Source organism: Sapajus apella, unplaced genomic scaffold (assembly GCF_009761245.1).
Source record: "Sapajus apella isolate SASKATOON/1434 unplaced genomic scaffold, GSC_monkey_1.0 scaffold40, whole genome shotgun sequence".
In the NCBI taxonomy this organism is placed as follows: domain Eukaryota; kingdom Metazoa; phylum Chordata; class Mammalia; order Primates; family Cebidae; genus Sapajus; species Sapajus apella.
This window is the reverse complement of record NW_022436980.1, coordinates 5,819,882-5,829,237: the sequence shown is the minus strand read 5'-3', so window position 1 is coordinate 5,829,237 and position 9,356 is coordinate 5,819,882. Positions and strand designations below refer to the sequence as shown.

Sequence of the window (9,356 nt, the reverse complement as noted above, 5' to 3'; positions counted from 1 at the left end):
ACCCTCTCATTATTTTAATGTGCTTTGGATATACATAATAAAATATCTGATTTTCTTCCTTTCTTTTCCATTACATTAGCACTAATTGGCCATCACTGTCTAGCTACTGGTTTCATGTTGGCCCTATAACCCCTAATTCTCTTCAATATCTAGACTCTCAGGAGAGAGAGCCATCTTACCTGATAAATAGACATGGGCCCATCTTCTTGAGGACAACTGCAACTGCCTTGGAATTATATTTGTTTTCTAAAGCTGCTGTAACAAAGTATCATAAAGTGGGAGCTATAAAAAGCAGAAATTTATTGTCTCACGGTTCTGAAGGCTAGATATTCAAGATCACACAGTCAGCAAGGTTGGTTCTTTCTAAGGGAGGCAGCCTTTAATTTTTAATTTTTGTGGGTACATAGTAGTTGTATATATTTATGGGGTACATAAGGTATTTTGATGCAGGAATGCATACATAATAATCACATCAGGGTAAATGAGGTATTCATCCCTTCAAGCATTTATATTTTGTGTCATAAACAATCCAGTTATACTGTTGTAATTATTTTTAAATGGACAATTAAATTATTTTTGACTAGTGCCAACCTGTTGTGCTAGTAAATACTAGGTCTTACTCACTCTTTCTGTTTTTTTTTTTGTACCCATTAACCATCCCCACTACCTCCCCATCCCCGCTACCCTTCCCAGCCTCTGGTAACCATCTTTTTATCCTTTATCTCCATGAGTTCAATTATTTGAACTTTTAGCTCCCACAAATAAATGAGAACATGCAATGTTTGTCTTACTATGCCTGGTTTATTTCACTTAACGTAGTGACCTCCAGTTCCATCTGCGTTGTTGCAAATGACAGGATCTCATTCTTTTGATGGCTAATAGTACTACATTGTGCATATGTATCACATTTTCTTTAGACATTTATCTGTTGGATAGACACTTAGATTGCTTCTAAATCTTGGATATTATGAATAGTGCTGCAATAAATTTGAGAATGCAGATATCTCTTTGATATAGTGATTTCCTTTCTTTTGGGAACATACCTAGGAGTGAGATTGCTGGGTCTTATAGTAGTTCTATTTTTACTTTTCTAAGTAAAATGTCCAAAATGTTCTCCATAGTGGCTGTACTATTTACATTCCCACCAACAGTGTACAAGGGATCACTTGTCTCTATAATCTTGTCGCATTTGTTATTGCCTGACTTTTGGATAAAAACTATTTTAGCTTGAATGCAATGATACCTGATTGTAGTTTTGATTTGCATTTCTCTGATGATCATTGATATGGAGCACCTTTTCATGTACCTGTTTGCCATTTGTTTGTCTTCTTTTGACAAATGTCTATGTAAATATTTTGCCCCCTTTAAATCAGATTATTAGATGTTTTTCCTATAGAGTTGTTTGAGCTCCTTATACATTCTGGTTATTAATCCCTTGTTAGATGGATAGTTTGCAAATATTTTCTCCCATTCTGTGTGTTTTCTCTTCACTTATATTTCCCCCATTCTGTAGGTTGTCTCTTCACCTTCTTGATTGTTTCCTTTGCTGTGCAGAAGCTTTTTCCCTTGATGTGATCCCGTTTGTCCATTTTTGCATTGTTTGCCTGTGCTTGTATAGTATTACTCAAGAAATCTTTGCCCACTCCAATGTTCTAGAGTCCCCAGTGTTTACTTTCAGTAGTTTAGTAGTTTGTGGTCTTAGATCTAAGTCTCTAAACCATTCTGATTTGATTTTTGTATATAGCAAGAGATAGGTGCTCTGTTTCATTCTTTTGGTAAAGACTTTTATTTAACTAACTAATGAATGAGAAAACCAGTAAGATGTGACAACTAGTTCCCAAAATGATTTAAAGACCACACATATGTAGGTAATAAGAAGTATGTTTACAACCACATGTAAAACTGGTCAATGTCCATTAGGCAAAATTTCACCAGAAAAAAAAATCATTTGTGTTTCTATGGACAAGAATCATTTGCATTACTTGCAGAGTTGTAAAATACCTTAAAGACAATAAAAGGTGCAGGCCTCTCTGAATGAAATAAAGGTAAATAGGTGCTTGACAGAATGGCAAGTAATCTATTTTTGTCCATTTCAATCTCCTTTTCAGTTTTTCTGACATAAATATTGAAGTCTTTTGTCTCAAACAAAATATTCTATGGAATCTCAATTTATAGCTCATAGGAAAAGCAGAAGTAAGGCTGTGGCGACAGCAGTGGGAAGAGGATGAACAACAAATTTGATGCTTTGAAAGACGATGACAGGGGGTCCATGATCAGAATGAAGAAGACAACACACAGAAAGATGCTGAGAACTAAAAAAAAAAAAAAAAAAAAAAAAAAGAATGGGACAAGAATCAGAGCTGTCACAAGAGGATGGCTGTTGTTCTTGGATGGGCAGAGCAGCCCCTGCTACACTTTCTGGTACTGTAGGAAAAACCTGGCTATCCCACCAGCTCACAAAGTTATTAACAGAATATCAAACAGACAAACAGATTGGCACCTTTGCCTCTGTGGAGTGGTTCTGGAGGTTTTATAGCCACATGGTATGTCCAAAGGACCTGATAGGCCACAGTGACTTCCATCTCTCCAAAGAAAGAATTAAACCCAAGTGGGAGGATAACGCAAAATGAAAATGGTGACAAGTAGATTATTTATTTCATTGTGGAAGGGCTTGATCTCCCTTTGCTGGGAGAGTCTCATTTTGGCCATGTTGGAGAACAGTTCATGGTTGGGGAGGAGAGCTGTGGGGCTGTGGTATCTCTTTGCTTTCAGGAATTTCAATATGGAAAAGACTGTCAGTGACCAAGCAACCACAGCCTGAATCCGGGATACAGTTCAGCCAGTGCTTAACCTAGCTCCCAACACCATTATGAAATACAAAACTCATACCGACAGCATCAAAACACCAGGAAGCCTCAGCCCCCAAAGTCTCTTTTTTCAAAACCTCTGGAAGCTGTGGTTGAATGTGCCATGACCCTCTCCCTCTCTGGATGACACTATCCTTGAAGCTGGTGCCATTAGAGTTTTCTTGTTCTGTTGGCATGCTACCTGGAAGATCCTTCTGTCATGGCCAAGATAATTAAAAGAGCATTTTATGTTTTAAGAACAGGCTGTCACATAGCAGCTACAACAACAGCTGAGATTGCTCAATAAATGGTGCTAAACTAAAAAAAAAAAAAATGGAAAGAAAAGCAGAATCACTTTGGTTGATATGAATATAGAGGTTTCTGACTAAGCTTTCTTGGACTCCATAGTTTTGGGGATCTGTATAAATCACATTTAGGAAACCACTAGATGATTTGTACAACTACTGATTGGCCTTACTAATTGCACTTGGTCCCTCAACTTTCTTTACTTGTTCCCATACCCACACATTGCCTCATACTTCTACTCACTCCCCACTTTGTCGCTCCCCACGTGGATGCTCTTCTGTATCAAGAAACCGAGACATCCCTTTCAGGAGACTTTTTCATCCTTACAAATTTTAAATTCCCATAGTATTTGACTGTAGGAATTTCTACCTCTAAATTCCAGAGAATAATTGAAGTTACTTGAAAATATACTTCCTACTTGATGAAACCTGCAAGTAAGGGGCCTTACAGTAATCTTGAGAAAAAATTACAAATGTATTAGCTTGGTTTTCGTGTGATAGCATCTTTATCTTTAATGTATTCTGTTCATTAATTTTGCAAACTAAGGTCATATTTTCAAATGCCTCTAGGCACATGTACCAAAATAGCTCTGTAAATTCTATACTTATGTTTCCCTGTTTTTTATGTCTGTTTCAAGTTATATGGATTGTGAAAGCCTGTAAAGAGTGTGAAGGACTTCCTTCACAAACGGTGCTGTTCCTCACTACCCATTCTGGTCCAAAATCTCTCCCAGCATGGTCCTGCTATGTACTTGTAGTACTCTGGCTGTAGTTCTAGTCCTGGACAGGAAATGTGTGAAATCTTTGCCTCAGTGGCAATGGCGACTTCGTTTCTTAGAAACTAAGCCCCTTGCCAGTAATTCCCATTTATGATCCAATGTCTTATTGTCCCATTTCTCTCCATAGAGTGGGATTCAGATTCTTATAGTATTTCCTGATTCTTAATACTTGTTCTTGCAACTGGACCCTCTGTTGCCTTGAACTATATCAGCTGTTCAGCTGATCTCCTAAACTTGATCCTTTGCCTGCCTGATACCGAGATGCCTTAACAATTCCTTTTTCTTGCCTTATCTAAGAACAGCTCTATTCCTTCTACTGCAGTCTCATTTTGATTAGTCTTTCCTATTCTACCCTATCATTTTGCTGCCCCAAACCTGACTTGACCTCCTTTCCAGACAGGTTTTTAAGAGACCAAGATACTGATGCAAATTTCAACATTGGCTTGCAAAATCTCAAAGGTTGCTTTTCTTATCTTGAAACTACTATCCTCCTTTCCCTGTTTGAAAGTCCTTCACAGCGATATGGGATATTTTCATGAAGAAAACAATATTGTCTTAAACAGCATTAAATGAAATCCCTCTTTCAGTACTACTGGCTCTGGTGTTTGCAAAATTCTCTATTCTGCTCTCCTTTCTAAACCCTTTCTTTTGACTAGTGCAAAAGTATAGACCAAAGAGGCAACCTAATGAAACAGCTAAGACAAGACTACTTGTCTTTGCTGAGTAGACTACTAGCTATTTTGCTAAATTTTTCAAAATCTGATTTATTCTGTACAATATCCCTCTGAAAGACATACTATTATTATCTACATTTTATAAGTCAGGAAAGTCTGAGTAAGTTGCCAAGGTCACCCAGCTAACACTTTTGAAACCAGGACTCAAATTTGAACCTTTCTGAATCCAAACCTCACTAAGCTCTATATCCTCTCTGACATCATAATCTACCAAATAGATGTTGACCTTGACTTACTTGCATTTCAAAAACACTTATATTCATTAGTGGTAGGAATATTTATAGACAAATCACTAACCAGAAGGAAATCTGAGAATAAGAGAAGCATCAGAAAACAGTGACAAGGGCACCAGTCAGTAGATAAGAGGCTAAGGTTTTAGTTTCAGCTCTTGGGCCAGCAGCTCTCAGGGCTTCTGTTATTTTATTGTAAAATTAAACCATTTACTAGATAGGTTCTTAGGATTCTTCTAAAAAATATAAGTGTTTGCTTCCTGAGAAGACTAGAAAATTTCAGACAGTGTGATCAGTCGCTGCAATTCAATGTGAGCTACGACAGCACTGTACATGGGTTAGGCTGGTAAGGACAGATTAATAATTCAAGTCAGTGTGTATGCAACAATTTTGCATGTTCTTCACATGTACCCCAAAACCTAAAATGCAATAAAATAAATAAATGGGAGAAAAAAAATAAAAAATAAAAATAAAAAAATAAAAAATAAAATAAAAAATTATCGAGACAATCATAACTTTCATGCTATCAGAAAAAGCTGAACTGTGACAAAGAAAATAACATTTAATTCAAAAAAGAAAAAAAAAAATAATTCAAGTCAGTCCTGTCCTTGTTGGTCTTGTCCTCTCTTGCTTTGTCAGGGCACCTGCTGAGGCAATCAACTAAGAACCAGGCAAGTGTGGGCAGCAGTGTGACTTCCTAGGACTAATATCACCAAAATGGCAGATCAAATAATCCACTGAAGAGTCAAATGCATTCCAGTCTCTCAGTATGGTAGAGTTGATTCAAATACACTGGGTTGGGCTCCTGTGGAAAAAAGAAGAGGTTAAGAGAAGTATCCATAGAAGCTGCTCTATTTAAGTGAAAGTATAAAGCTGCAAGATGGAAATCTGGAAAACATGCTGTAAAAATTCCTTGGAACACAGCTTGAAGGAAGAGCCCTGGCTGGATATTGTTGAGCAACAAGAGCGGCAGACAGACCATGATATGCAGTAATCAAGAATGAGGATGTCAGGACATCTGTTATTTTGTCTACTTGGCTCTCCTTCCTTTTGGAATTTGCTTCTCTACTGTACCCAGTGATTCTTATGCGGCCATCCCTCCTGCCACAGGGGTGGGCAAAAGACTGAAGATAGCCAATCAGAGTATCTCTTTCTCCAGGGCCTAGATATTGATTGTATAGAGGGAGGTATGAGATCTTAGTAGGGTTTATCAGCATCCTTTGGGGGAAATTGCTATTGTTGCATGAAGAAAAATAAGATCTTTTTCTGAGTTTATGAGCTGTAAAGATCATTGCAAGGAAGAAGAGACTGGTGGACACTGTTACTTGGAAAGAATGCACCAACATGAAGGAAAAAAGGGCAAGAGTACAACACATGACTAAGAACGTTTTTATGCACTTGGCCTCAGATGTGCCTGAAACCAGAAAACACCCAGACGTTTCAAACAGATGAGCCAGTATATACCTCTCCCCCTTGTAGGATAGGTTTATTGAGATCTATTTAAACACAGTAAAATTTACTCTGTTTAGGTGACTAGTCCTGTGAATTTTGGTCAGTACATAAAGATTGCGTAACTACTACCTCAGTCAAGACATAGGATATTTCTGTCACCTCAGAAAGTTCCCTCATGCCCCTCTGTTATTAATCCCTTTCTCCAGCTCTATCCACCGACAAACACTAATCTGTTTTTCTGTTCCTATAGTTTTGCCTTTTACTGAATATCTTGTAAATGGAAACACAAAGTATATACCCTTTTGAGTATATCACTTCTTTCACTTAGCAAAATGCATTTGAGATCCATCTGTGTTGTTACTAGTATCAGTAGTTTGTTCCTTTTTATTGCCAAGTAATATTTCATTGTGTGGCTGTATCAGTTTATTTATGCAGTTGCCAGTTCATGGGCATTTGAATTGTTTCCAGATTTTGGTAATTATGAAGAAAACCGCAATAAGTAATTGCATACAAATTTTTATATGGTCATATTTTCATTTCCCTTGGGTAAATATCTAAGAGTAGGATTGCTGGGTTATACAGTAAATATACTTTTAATGTTATAAGAAACTTCCAAACTGAATCCCAAAGTGGCTGTACGATTTTGCATTTCTGCCAGCAGTAATTCCCATTGCTTTTCTTTCTCACCAGCATTTGATGGTTTCATGTTTTTGTTTTTGTTTTTAATGAATAATTCTAATAGGTGTGCAGTGTTATCTTATTTTGGTTTCAATGAAAAATGATGTCAAGCATCTTTTCATATGCCTATTTGCCATCCACATATTTTTACTGATGTGTCTGATCAAATCTTTTGCTCATTTTTTATTGTGTTGGTTGTTTCTCATTATTTCGTTGTGAGAGTACATATTCTGGACACAAGTCCTTTGTGAAATTTATGTTTTGCAAATATTTGCGTTCAGTCTGTGACTTGTCTTTTCATTTTTTTAGCACTGTCTTTCAAAGAGCAGAAGTTTCCAATTTTGTAGTCCTATTTATCTAATTTTATAGGTTATGGTTTTTGTGTCCTAGCCATCTAAAAAATCTTTGCTAAATTCAGGGGCATACAATTAACATTTTTTCCTTAGGTACTTTATAGTTTTAGATTTCGCATGTAGAATTATGATCAATTTGGGGTTACTTCTTGTATACATTGCTTCCTCCTTTTAAAGATTATTTAAATTGAATTTCAGTTCCTGGTAACGAAAGAGTTTTGACTAATATAGATGGAGTCCTTCACATATGTTGAAGGACTTTTGTGGAGATGTATTTTTACAGGGTATGTCTATTCCTCCCCAAGTTAATTTAATTTCATTGAAAACTCCATTGTGATTTATTTGCTTGAACTTAACAAAGTGAACTTGTAACTGGAATAATATATGGGAAAATATTTTTTTCTTCCTGTTGCTGTAACAGAATAATAACATGAATATTTTGAAAACTCATAGGAATAAAGGGACTGGTCCTATAAGATATTAAAACATAAAGTAACCTATAATAATCAAATCAGTGTGGTCCTGATGTAGGGATCAACAAGAACAGCCGAGATGCAGATAACCACATATGTTTTACATATGTGTAAGAAAAGGAATTATGCAATAAATTATGCTGGTAAAATTAGTTTAAAAGTAAATGAAATTATATCCTTACCTAACATCAAAATTCCAGATGAATTAGATTGCAGTCTGAAAAATGAAAAAACAAACAAACAAACAAAAAAAACATTTAGGGGCAGATAGTCTGAAATGGGGATATTGAGCTAGTACCTTATTGATCTTTTCTCAAATCTCTTTGCTCTTTTGAGGTGATTTAACTGGATTATAATATTGCTCAAATAATCTGCATCTTAATGTATTACACCTAGGTCATGTAAAAATATAGATTATATTGACCTTCTTTGTTGAAAGCAAAAGTACTTCGTTTTGATACACAAATATATGTATGTTTTCTTATTTTTTACTCCTCAGAAGCGTTTGCATTCAGGCAAGATTTCTGAAAATATTCTCCATCAAATTAAACAAAGCTTATAATATGTTCCAGAGGGAGAATTTTCTAATTAACTCCAAGTGTGTGATATCTGGAGGCAACATAGAGGGTCTAGATTGGCTGTGGTGTTTCCTGTGAGGTGAAGCCACATTTTTCTTCTCTTCATTGATGCTCCAGCCTGGGGGATTAATGTTTACCTTGATTTAATGTCTCATCAGAAGGATGACATCCACAGCAGTCTAGATGCAGCAGGATTAAATGAAGCATGGCTGTTTCTTCAAGAGAGACTTAAACTTCAAGCCTTTAGCCCTAGAAGGAAGGGGTGGGAGATTAAGAGAGAGTAAAAATCTACTGAACTACCAATGATAGAGTGAGAATGAAAAATTTAACCACCTTTACCAAAGACACAGTTTAGGGGCAGAGATGAGGTTTGTACTCAAGAAATCTAAGGGTTAGGCCCAAGTAAGAGGTACCTTTGGGCTTACAGCGTATCAGGTCTAGGACACAAGGGCTCAGCTGCCCCTGGCATACCACCACCCCACTCCCTGCCATTCAGGTGACCCCAAGACAAAAATCAAGCTTTGTCTTTAAGGGAGAAAAAAAGGTGGATTATGTTCGGTTTTGGGAAATTGAATCCAAAGCCCTGTCCAGACATAATTTTGTCAGTGCAGCATCTTTTTTTCTCCCAGAAGCAAGCAGATGCATATAAGAAGTGTTAAAGTAGGGAGGGTGAGGGCCAGCCCACCCAGAACTCTGCACCTGACAGGGGACCACAGAAGGGCTTGGGATCTCAGCATCACGGGTTATTCTTTCCACCCCAACCCCAGATTTTCTTGGTTTTCTCACCAAAACATTAATGGTCTGGTGCTGATGAAATAATTTAAGCATTTCTTATAACCCTGTGTGATTTTAGCTGGTACTGTCTTTATGGGATAATGAATTATTTAAATTCACTCAATGCTGTGTAAAATCATACTTCTTATTTGTC

General features: G+C 36.8%; 1 pseudogene; it reads left to right on the top strand.

The window, feature by feature from the left end:
- Nucleotides 1-1,519: 1,519 nt before the first annotated feature.
- Nucleotides 1,520-8,731, top strand: LOC116565441 (annotated as a pseudogene).
- Nucleotides 8,732-9,356: the final 625 nt, after the last annotated feature.